Genomic DNA, 12,140 nt, shown 5'->3' on the forward strand with positions numbered 1-12,140 from the left:
AGGAATTGGATCCTTTAAACCTGTTATCCTCATAACTGTAATAACCTCTAACATCTCAAATCTTTTACTGCCTTAGGTAAAAGCCGATAATATTACAATCAAAAAAATAAAATTTTCAGGTGATATATTGTAATTTATTCTGATCCCACACAGCATTTATCCAAGACAACTTTCTTTTAGCCTTTGTTTGAAATTTCATTACAGTCCTTTCACTGCCATATTTACTGAAGTCAATTCAATGAGTACTAAAACGTTAAGATTACCAGTTATTCAGGGGCAGTAAGAAAGAGTTCTGAAGTATACACACATATAAACAAAGGAATGCATTTTCATCCCATCAGAATCAGTAATCACAGAATCACAGAATAACCAGGTTGGAAGAGACCCACCAGATCATCGAGTCCAACCATTCCTATCAAACACTAAACCATGCCCTTTAGCACCTCATCCACTCATGCCTTAAACACCTCCAGGGAAGGTGAATCAACCACCTCCCTGGGCAGCCTGTTCCAGTTCCCAACGAACCTTTCTGTGAAGAATTTTTTCCTAATGTCCAGCCTAAATCTCCCCTGGCGGAGCTTGAGGCCATTCCCTCTTGTCCTTTCCCCTGTCACTTGGGAGAAGAGGCCAGCACCCTCCTCTCTACAACCTCCTTTCAGGTAGTTGTAGAGAGCAATGAGGTCTCCCCTCAGCCTCCTCTTCTCCAGGCTAAACAACCCCAGCTCTCTCAGCCGCTCCTCATAAGACCTGTTCTCCAGCCCCCTCACCAGCTTCATTGCTCTTCTCTGGACTCGCTCCAGAGCCTCAACATCCTTCTTGTGGTGAGGGGCCCAGAACTGAACACAGGATTCGAGGAGCGATCTCACCAGTGCTGAGTACAGAGGGAGAATAACCTCCCTGGACCTGCTGGTCATGCCGTTTCTGATACAAGCCAAGATGCCATTGGCCTTCTTGGTCACCTGGGCACACTGCTGGCTCATATTCAGTCGGCTGTCAACCAACACCCCCAGGTCCCTCTCCTCCAGGCAGCTTTCTAGACAGACTTCTCCTAGTCTGTTGAACTGCATAGGGTTGTTGTGCCCCAAGTGCAGGACCCAGCATTTGGCCTTGTTAAACCTCATGCCATTGGACTCTGCCTAGCAGTCCAGCCTGTTCAGATCCCTTTGCAGAGCCTCCCTACCCTCCAGCAGATAGACACTTCCACCCAGCTTAGTGTCGTCCGCAAACTTGCTAAGGGTGCACTCGATGCCTTCATCCAGGTCATTGATAAAGACATTGAACAGGGCTGGACCCAGCACTGAGCCCTGGGGAACCCCACTTGTCACTGGCTTCCAGCTGGATTTCACACCATTTCCCACCACTCTCTGGGCCCGGCCATCCAACCAGTTTTCCACCCAGGAAAGTGTGTGCATTCTCAAGCAGAATGCTGTGAGAAACTGTGTCAAAGGCTTTACTGAAGTCCAGGAAGACCACATCCACAGCCTTTCCCTCATCCAGCAGCCGAGTCACTTTGTCATAGAAGGCGATCAGGTTAGTTTGGCAAGACCTGCCTTTTGTGAACCCATCTTGACTGGTCCTGATCACCCATTTTTCTTGCATGTGCTTCATGATAGCACTCAAGATCACCTGCTCCATGACGTTCCCTGGCACTCAGGTCAGACTGACAGGATTGTAGTTCCCTGGGTCCTCCCTCTGACCGTTCTTGTAGACGGGCACAACATCAGCCAGCCTCCAGTCCAGTGGAACTTCCCCAGGACTTCTTCCAGGACTGTTGGAAGATGATGGAAAGGGTTTTGGCAAGCTCATCTTCCAGCTCCCTCAATACTCTTGGATGGATCCCATCCAGCCCCATGGAGTTGTTGGTGTCTAGCTGGGCAAGCAAGTCTCTAACCACCTCCTCTTGAATCATGGGAGCTTTGTTCTGCGCCTCTTACTCCTAGGCGTGTATACACAGGGAAAAAACTTTCCTTACTATTAAAGTATGAGGCAAAGAAGGCATTAAGTACCTCAGACTTGTCCTCATCCTTTGTCACAGTTTTTCCATCTGCATCCAATAGGGACTGTATGGTCTCCCTAGTCCTCTGTAGGACAGGATTTGGCTGGCTTCAAGAAAGCCCCCAGTACAGACCAATTGATAAAACAGGACGTGCTGGAACTTGTTGGTCGGAGACCCTGGGAGGAGCGAGATAAGACTTTTGTTTAGAAAGGAATAGAGAGTACTGGCTCCATGCGGATGAGCACGGGTGTCTGTGGTTGCGAAACTGTGGCCTTGATGAGAGGAACTGCTGCTGTTGCTGAAAGCAAGTAGATAAGAGAAACTGCTGCTATTGCTAAAGCAAGTAGATGCTTAAAAAAGGCTCATTTGTATTAACCAATCTGTGATTGCCTAGTTTAGTGTAAGAACCAATCAGTTTGAAACACGCTTCTTGTAACTAGTATAAGTATATGCTTTAAACGCAATAAATCCGACACCTTGCTTTCATCAAGCTATCGTCCCGTCTCTTAATCGCGGCAGTCCTCCTTTTATTATTTATATATTTATAGAAGGTTTTTTTTGTTATCTTTCACAAACTTTGCCAATCTCATTTCTAGCTGAGCCTTAGCCCTTCTGATTTTTTCTCTACACAGTCTCACTTCCCTCCTGTAGTCCACCCAAGAGGCCTGTCCCCTCTTCCAGACCCCATAAAGATTTCTCTTCTTCTTGATATCACTCAAGATCTCTCTGTTCAACCAAGCTGGCTTTCTCCCCTGCCGGCTTTTTTTCCAGAACATGGGGATGGCTTTCTCCTGAGCTGCTAGGATTTCCTTTTTGAAGAGCTCCCAGCACTCATGGGCTCCCTTGCCCTTAAGTACTGTCTCCCATGAGACTTTGCCAACCAGTCTTCTGAAGTGTTCAAAGTCTGCCCTCCGGAAATTTAATGCTACCATCCTACTAACAACCCTCTTCACTTCACCTAGAACAGAAAACCCTATCATCTCATGATTGCTTTGTCCTAGGCATCCACCTACTGCCACATCCCCCACAAGGCCTTCTCTGTTCACAAACAGCAGGTCCAGGAGGGCACCCTCCCTTGTTGGTTCATTCACCGACTGTGCAAGGAAGTTGTCTCCCACACACTCCAGGAACCTCCTAGACTGCTTCCTTTCTGCTGTATTGTACTTCCAGCAGATATCAGGAAGATTGAAGTCTCCCACAAGAACGAGAGGCATTGATCTAGACATTAACCCCAGCTGTTTATAGAAGAGCTCATCAGCGGAAGGAACAACTAAAAAGAACTATTACTCCAGTTACACTGATTTTAACGCTTCTAGTTCAAATCACATGCAAGTAAAATGATGTATACACAAACTCTGTAGGAGCTACCCCTTCTCTGGCATTTTGCTCAGCCCTCTACTGCCCCTTTGCATCCTATGGTCAATGGGGGTTTAGGGTGGCAAGTCAGTGGGCTATCAAATCCTTTGATGGAAGAAATATAATGCCAATGTTAATACTTTACTCCTCCTCGTCTAGGACTCACTCGGGGTCTTTTATAGGTATCACATTCTACATCCTTCTTTCAGCTGCAAGTCTACCATACAACTGAATTTACCGTATATTATATGATTTTCATAAAAAAGATATGTGCTTGCTCTTATATCTTTTGTCACACCTATAACTGTTTCTATCCCAGCTCACGAGGTTGCATTCCTTTGAAATCCAGTCACTGAACACTGGTAAGTGGTTTAAATATGTTTAAGTCTGCTTTCACCTTCTGCCTGTATTTTCCAGGCCTCTGTGATCAGCCTGTGTCTCTAGTCCTTGTTCTATTCTAGGCATGCAGCCTGTCACAGACAATACCAGTAGTGTATTTATTGGGTTACAGTCCTACAGATTTGCAATACAGGAATTTCTGATCCAATTTCAAATTGAGTAAGAAAGTACTTGTCCACAAAAAACAGTACAGTGCTTTGCCTGAAAAAGAAATATTGAATAGTTTTGACAGTGATTAAACAAAATATTGACACTTCCAATTTCAACATTTTTTTTGTTAGGCTGTTAATAGAGAATGAAAAGAATTTATAGCAATGTTATTCCATGTAATTGGCAAAGAAACCTCTCAAAACCGAATGCTATACTCTATTTCCTAATAACAATCATATTTTAGTGCTTATATTTAGTTCTTCACAAGTGTAAATACCCTGTGATAGATGTATTTACTTAAAGTTTCTAAGATCTGTTCTCCTTGCTATGTTTCCTCTCTCTTAGCTTTAATGCCACTTTAATTGCCAATATTTCAATAAGTGTGAATTTTAAAATACAACTTTTATTTGGAAAACCTCAAATTCAGCAGATGAGCAAGAAATATAATATGTTTAATTCAATACTTTTTTTTATACCACCTTTATGCTAACATCCTTTTATTGATCATGACTGTTCCTCAGGACAGAAAAGTAGTTATTAGCTAACTACGATCTTTCCCACTGAATAAATGAAGCTGGTCACACTACCTGCTGTAGTTAGTTAGACAACGATATCAAGTACCAAAGTGGCACTGCAAAGTGGTAATTGTTGTGCAAACAGAGTTTAAGAAGTTTCAAGATAAAACAAAATAATCTTTCATATTTTCCAAATCATCAGCAATACTGTTGCAATAGTTCTACACCAGGCTTTCAGAAATGGACACACTTTCACAGAATATTTTTTTTATTACTTTGCCACGGTGATAAAGAAAATCTTCAAGATTACAATTCTTGGTTCAGAATATTATAGAGTCACTGATATAAGAAAGTCAATGCTTATTAGACAAAGAGTTGACAGAAAAAAAGAGGTAAAGCAAGAACTAAAGATAAGGGAAACTACAGGAGGTTGCTTGTTGAGCTTAGTGACCTTATTTGCTGCTCTTAATAAGCTAAAAATTGTGCCAATCACAGAAAAAAGGGGAAAAAAGTCCTTTTGAATTAAATTTTTTCAGCATAGCAGTTGGATATTACTGTTTTGGTATTTTTCCTGCATCTGTTTTCAGCACTTTTATTTTTTTCCCCTCAGGGTAAAACTTAAAAATGCAGCTTGGTGTAAGTTAAAATGAAAAAAAAATGTGTAAGTTATTATTACTGACAGGTATGCAAACTGCTAACTAATGCTGGGTGCCCTTCATTCAGCTTGTATTATTTCCTTGACAAGCAGCACCAAAATTACTTGGGAAGAGTGAAATACAGCCTTGAACTAGTCTCAGAGCTTATGAAATATTTAATAAGTAATAAGAATCCATCAAAGGATGGACTTTACCTTTCCTGCGACAGCTGGAGGCAAGAATTGTTTTACAACTTGGCCTGAGAAGTGATTCACTCTGAAAATGACATGAACATAAAAGGCAAGAAAGAAGAAAAACAATGCTACTGCTAGCATTTAAATAGAGAATAATCTATGAATAGCTGGCTTATTGGCGTTTACATTTATTATTACAGGGCCCCAGGAGTCAGGAGCTCTGACTACAGACATAGTTATGAGCACTTATCTGTGTGTACAAGTATGAGTGGAGTAACATGAAACATTTTAATTCAGTTTCAGCTCAGATTTCATCTTTCCTGCTTGTGCTACCAAGTATTTAGATACCATAGTATCTGAAGAATTTCAGTGTTGCTACTTTGCATTTAATTATATGGAATATGTAGTTCGGTGTTACTTATGGTGAAACATAAAAAACATTGCGTATAACTACTGTTATCTTGAATAAGAAAGGAACCCTGTGTTTTGGTGAATGCATTGAACTTGGAGTATCTTGCCTATCCTGTATAATTCTAGATTATAAATTCTAAGAGCTACATATCACTTCTATAGCATTGGAAACTGTTTCTTTAAATATTTTTGGCTGAGGAGGTGGTTATGAGTGAAAACTGAAGATGAAAGTTCCCAAAAAATTACCAATTTCAAAGCAGATTTAAGTAGAGGTACAGGTGACTAAAATATCCTTGAAAATATAGAAGATATTCAGGAGAATTGATGCTTTGCCCAGGGTCTCTGAAGAACAAGTATCAGTGCAGAAGAACATAAAGAAAGCAAACTTATGACATATGATTGCATGTCTCATTATATTTGTTGAATTTTTTCCCAAGGCAAATTTAACAGACAAGAAATTTTAGAATTCTGGTGTTCTGCATATAAAGTAGCATGTGGGAGACAAGGTTTCAAACAGTGAAATAAAAAAAAGCGTAACAGAATTTTTGAATGTCGTAACTCTTAGTAGATGGTAGAAGCCATTTATGTCTGATAAGTGACAAGAATTGACCAAGTACTAGAAAATGGTCTGAGAGAGTCCTGAATTAAAATTAACCTTTAAAGTAATAGCTATAAATTAATCAACTAAAAGAAATTATAGTCAACAATTAAATGTATAGAAAGTACAGAAATACTCTGACAAGCCTGAAAGTTCTGACTTAATCCAAGAAATTCTAATCCAAGAAAAGGCACACAGTCCTGAATGAAAGCTCAGGTGCACCAACAGCACATCAATTATGTTAAAATGAGTATAGGTTAAGACAATACATATTAAAAAAAGGAAAAAAAAAATTTAATTGGATCCATTTACAAACAGCTACAGAGAGCACTCTGAAGAAAAGAGGATAGCTACAGCACTGATGAATTGTTTGTTGAAACAGTGGAAAATAGAATATAGGTAAACTATCGCACTGAAACAACCATAACATCTACTTATTTAAAATAAAACAAAGGGGAACAGACTAGTGTTATAGTAGAAGCAGAATTAACACTAAAATACAAGTAATGGCCAGTTATGCATGCAGCAAAATCTTTGTTAAGACCCTGTGAGTTCAGTAAATATTAATCACTACATATGGCTCCCACTGGACTTGAATGCACTCTGAGTCTTTTATAACGTGTGATATTTATTGGAATGGCTACACAAAAAAATGTATATGAGTGATGTGCTGTAGTTTTAGTGTCTAGTAATACAGATATCTTTGTAATGAAATAAGGAATACTTCACATCTTTGACAGAGGTTTCTAAAATTCTCTGTGGTATTTACACTGAAGGACAAAACATACAATATTCACATAAACTCTTGCACTTTTTAAGTTGAAAAAGTGAATTTAGATATTTCCAAGGGTAAAAAGGTTTAAAAAGCTCCAGGTAATGATGAAAAGAGTGCATAATTTCAACTTGTCTTCCAAGACCTAGATTATTCTCAGGCAGACATGGTCCGTAATTGATACAATTCTGATTGATAACTAGATTACAGGGTCCTTAGAGGCTCATAGAAATAAGGAATTCCTTAAAATATTTAGACTTTTACCTTAAATGTTTAACTGCAAACCTTGAGAAAATGATGAAAAACACACTTGTTATATTTTATCATGGATTATGCTTCATACTGCTTTTTCTTCTGCTAAAATTGCATTAATTGTTAGTGCTGTGTTAAAAAACGTCATGCATTTCCTGTAAAATGCCTTAATTATTTAATATATTTCTTGGCAAAGCAGGGAATTTAGTATGGTTTCTGTTGTTTACCTACTCAGCAGTGAACAGTATGTTAAACAGAAACTATTAATGAGTGAAAGTACTTACCAGTGTGTCTGTGGGGTAAAGAAATATTTGTCAGCCATTCTATCTCAAATGTAGAACTGACTGAGAATAAGCAATACCTAAGCTAAGGAGACAGACCTAGATCACTGCTAAAATGATCACTGCACACGATCTTTATTGGGAGTTACATACTTGAGTGTTTCTTGGGATTAGGCCTGCTTGGAATGCCCATAGTTACATGAAAAAAATGTGGTGGCCCATGGGCATATAACATCCCAAACTTGTGCCTTAATAATTGACCTGAGTTCTATTTCCAATTTACAAGGCTGTTCCTGTAATTTAACAGGTATAGCAGTCAATCTTATACTTTCCCATCTCTTTTTTGCCCTCTGAATCTTGAATTCTATGTTCAAAACAGCACAGCTTTAGACACTTCTACCTGAAGAACTCTTATATCTGTTGTTTTAAGAATATGGCCATGGAAGATGCATGTTGATATTCAGATTGCACATTTTTTATGGAAGAAATGTTTGATTTTAGCAGAAGAATCAAGAAAATTTGCCTTTAAAGTGGCAAGTGATTCAGAGTCTATCTATACAAACTGCAGCTGGAACAGACATACTAGTTTTAATTTATTGCTTTATTTCAAGGTATATTGAGTGTGGGAAACCATCCTTTTTTTTTGTAATAATATAATTTGATACAAACTTTTGGTCATGAAGGCAAAAGGGTCTTGTCCTTAACTGAACCATAGCTCAGAAGCAACAGAATTACAGCAGCTGTTCTTTTTTTTTTTTTTCTTTCTTTCCCTTTGAGTAGGTGTGAAAGATCCAGGGACAGTCTAACATTTAATTCAAGTCTAGGTAATTACCTGATAAATAAATTAATCAGCTTTCTTATCTACTAAAAGGATGCATGAGTAAAAGTCAATTTTTGACACTAACACCTTTACATAGGGAATAATGTAAAGTGACTGATGGAACAACATTCATAACAACAAGCCACTAATAAGATTCACTTTCCAGTTTTTACAAACATGATATTTTAGATCATCTGCAGTTTCATTCCTTCAGCTACACTTTTATTGGCACTACAAAAATCTTCTGAAGTACAATTTCTACATATTTGACAGTTAGTGATGGTGTATGCTGTCTTTTGCTGTTAATTATCCAGAATAATTTTCCAGGTATTTTAAAACTATTTACAACTTCCTACTGAATCCCTGTTTCCAGCTACTTTTTTGTTATTTGGGGGTGCCGCATAGCAGTAGAAATGTTCAAACTTCACATAAAGTAAACTTCACAGGTGGTTATCTGAAAGACTGTTCCTATCACAAAAGAGCTGATTGCTGCTGTGCTGTACCTTGACTGCACCTTGGCTTGGCTCTGAGGGCCACGACTAAGCTGCAGCTGGCACAGCTGGCAGCAGCACACCTGCAAGGCAGAGCAGGCTAATGAGAATATCTCACACCAGCACTCTTTTCTTTATGGTGAATAATATAGCTCTTCAGGAGAGGAAAAGTCCTCGTCCTTATCTGCAAAGTCCAAACTCTGTGTCAGTCTGCCACAAGCCTGTTCACTGCTTGTCCTGAAAGGACAGCTGCAGTTAGCGTGAAGAATTACATAATGAAATCAAGTATTTATTTGTTTGCCTGCTGAAGACTCTTTTTCAATCCTTTGTGAGCTGCTTATAGAAATTTAAAATACAGGCATACAAAACAAATCTAAAATGTTATGTTTCTTGTTCCTTCACCTTCATATGTACAAAATATAATGAGTATTCCCCTCAGGTAGCAAGCATGCAGCTGGTCACCACAGATTATGAAAACTATCAGCCAATATTTGCCCATCTTCATGTGAGGAAGGGTATAATCTTTAAAAATCAGATGACTCCATCAGTTTTTTCCATGTCAGTTGTAGATCAGCCCTGAAGAGCCATACACTGGCAAAATCATACCATGTGTAGTGTCACAGCCTTTGTTTGTGTTTTGGAGAAAGTGTGTTTTCATAAAAAATCTCTATATTGCGTATGGATATATCTTACTAAACAAACTCTTCATTTACTATGTATTGAATAAAGTGTTTACAGGTTCTTAATTTTCTAACAAACAACTACTGGTTAGCAATTTATTCTCATAAGAAAAGAGAATATGAATTCCTATGATGTCACTTAACAAATAATCAAGGCGTGGTTATGTGATAAGAAACTTTTCTGACTTTATTTTCATATTAGGACATTCTCAGCATTAGCTATTTACATAAGTTTTGTGTATGTTCCTTGTTGTATATAGTTTCTTATCATTAGTCCTGCATTAAGACTGTTATTAACTAACAAACCTCCTTATATTGTCACTGACAATTAACTAGCAGTATAATTTAAAATCTTTATGAAAAATGACAAAACATTAGTACTTCTATGTAGAAACTTTGAATTACAGTTCAAACAAAAGGGTAAACATGATTGCGTAAATAGAGCTATCCAAAGTTTCACAGAATCACAGAATAACCAGGTTGGAAGAGACCCACTGGATCATCGAGTCCAACCGTTCCTATCAAACACTAAACCATATCCCTCAGCACCTCGTCCACCCGTGCCTTAAACACCTCCAGGGAAGGTGACTCAACCACCTCCCTGGGCAGCCTCTAACAGTGCCCAATGACCCTTTCTGTAAAGAATTTTTTCCTAATGTCCAGCCTAAATCTCCTCTGGCGGAGCTTGAGGCCATTCCCTCTTGTCCTGTCCCCTGGCACTTGGGAGAAGAGGCCAGCACCCTCCTCTCCACAACCTCCTTTCAGGTAGTTGTAGAGAGCAATGAGGTCTCCCCTCAGCCTCCTCTTCTCCAGGCTAAACAACCCCAGCTCTCTCAGCCGCTCCTCATAAGGCCTGTTCTCCAGCCCCTTCACCAGCTTTGTTGCTCTTCTCTGGACTCGTTCCAGAGCCTCAACATCCTTCTTGTGGTGAGGGGCCCGGAACTGAACACAGTATTCGAGGAGCGGTCTCACCAGTGCCGAGTACAGAGGGAGGATAAACTCCCTGGACCTGCTGGTCATGCCGTTTCTGATACAAGCCAAGATGCCATTGGCCTTTGTGGTCACCTGGGCACACTGCTGGCTCATATTCAGTCGGTTGTCAACCATTTGACTCAGCCCAGCGGTCCAGCCTGTCCAGATCCCTTTGCAGAGCTTCTCTATCCTCCAGCAAATCGACACTTCCACCCAGCTTAGTGTCGTCCACAAACTTGCTAAGGGTGCACTCAATGCCTTCATCCAGGTCATTGATGAAGACATTGAACAGGGCTGGACCCAGCACTGAGCCCTAGGGAACCCCACTTGTCACTGGCCTCCAGCTGGATTTCACACCATTTCCCACCACTCTCTGGGCCCGGCCATCCAACCAGTTTTCCACCCAGGAGAGTGTGCGCCTGGCCAGGCCAGAGGCTGACAGTTTCTCAAGCAGAATGCTGTGAGAAACTGTGTCAAAGGCTTTACTGAAGTCCAGGAAGACCACATCCACAGCCTTTCCCTCATCCAGCAGCCGAGTCACTTTGTCATAGAAGGCGATCAGGTTAGTTTGGCAAGACCTGCCTTTTGTGAACCCGTGTTGACTGGGCCTGATCACCCAGTTCTCTTGCATGTGCTTCATGATAGCACCCAAGATCACCTGCTCCATGACTTTCCCTGGCACTGAGGTCAGACTGACAGGCCTGTAGTTTCCTGTTTCCTTTTACATGATTCATCCTACTTAAAAAGGCATTCAGAGTTAATCACCTGATATTTCACTTGCAGATTGATTAGAGCACTGATCATGAACACTGCAGAATCCTGCCTTTATGAGCTTCAGATTTTTGTCTTTCTTTAATATTTTTTCAGTATCAGAAATTTCTGTATAGCCACCTTATTGACAGAAGTCAAAATTTCGTGGCCTCCAGACTGCATTTTTTCTCCTGGGTATTCTATAAAGCAGTACAGATTTCAAAGGTCCTTATTAATCAGCTAGAAATTATGGAGTTCAGAATGTCATTCTCTAAAGCGATACTCTAAAATAATTTTGATGCTCCTCAACTTTTTAAACTGTTTAAAAACCGTACAAGTACTATAAAGCTGATTATTATTTATTCAATAAATTAAGTATTTATTTGAAGTCTAGAAGAGCTTCTTTGAAATTAAAAAATATATATAGTTGTAAGGCTTTTACTCCACTAAATAAATTCAGTTTTAGTATTAAGGAAGAAGTAAGAAATTGGATGACTTTGTTACTCTATCAAAAGGAAAAAGAATTATTTCATGTGCCTTGGGGTTCATGGAACTCAGTTTTGCCTTAGACTTTCTTCTACCTAATCTTTTAAAATATTTAAATACTAACAGTTTTGTATCATGTTTCAGGATATTTCTTCTAAAGGTAACAACATGGATTGAAGAAAACATTCTTCTTATACCTTTACTGTTCTTGTTTTTATACATTGAGAAAATATCACTGTGGCTGGAACGTAACTGTTACTACACTGCTCGTACTTAGCAGACTTTAGGAACTGCCATCACCAGCCTGCAGACTGTACACCTTTGCACTTTACTAAACAGAAAAACTATCATAGCATTTGGTGTCTTCTTGAAAAACTAAGGA

The sequence above is a fragment of the Phaenicophaeus curvirostris genome, chromosome 1, assembly GCF_032191515.1.
Source record: "Phaenicophaeus curvirostris isolate KB17595 chromosome 1, BPBGC_Pcur_1.0, whole genome shotgun sequence".
Lineage (NCBI taxonomy): Eukaryota > Metazoa > Chordata > Aves > Cuculiformes > Cuculidae > Phaenicophaeus > Phaenicophaeus curvirostris.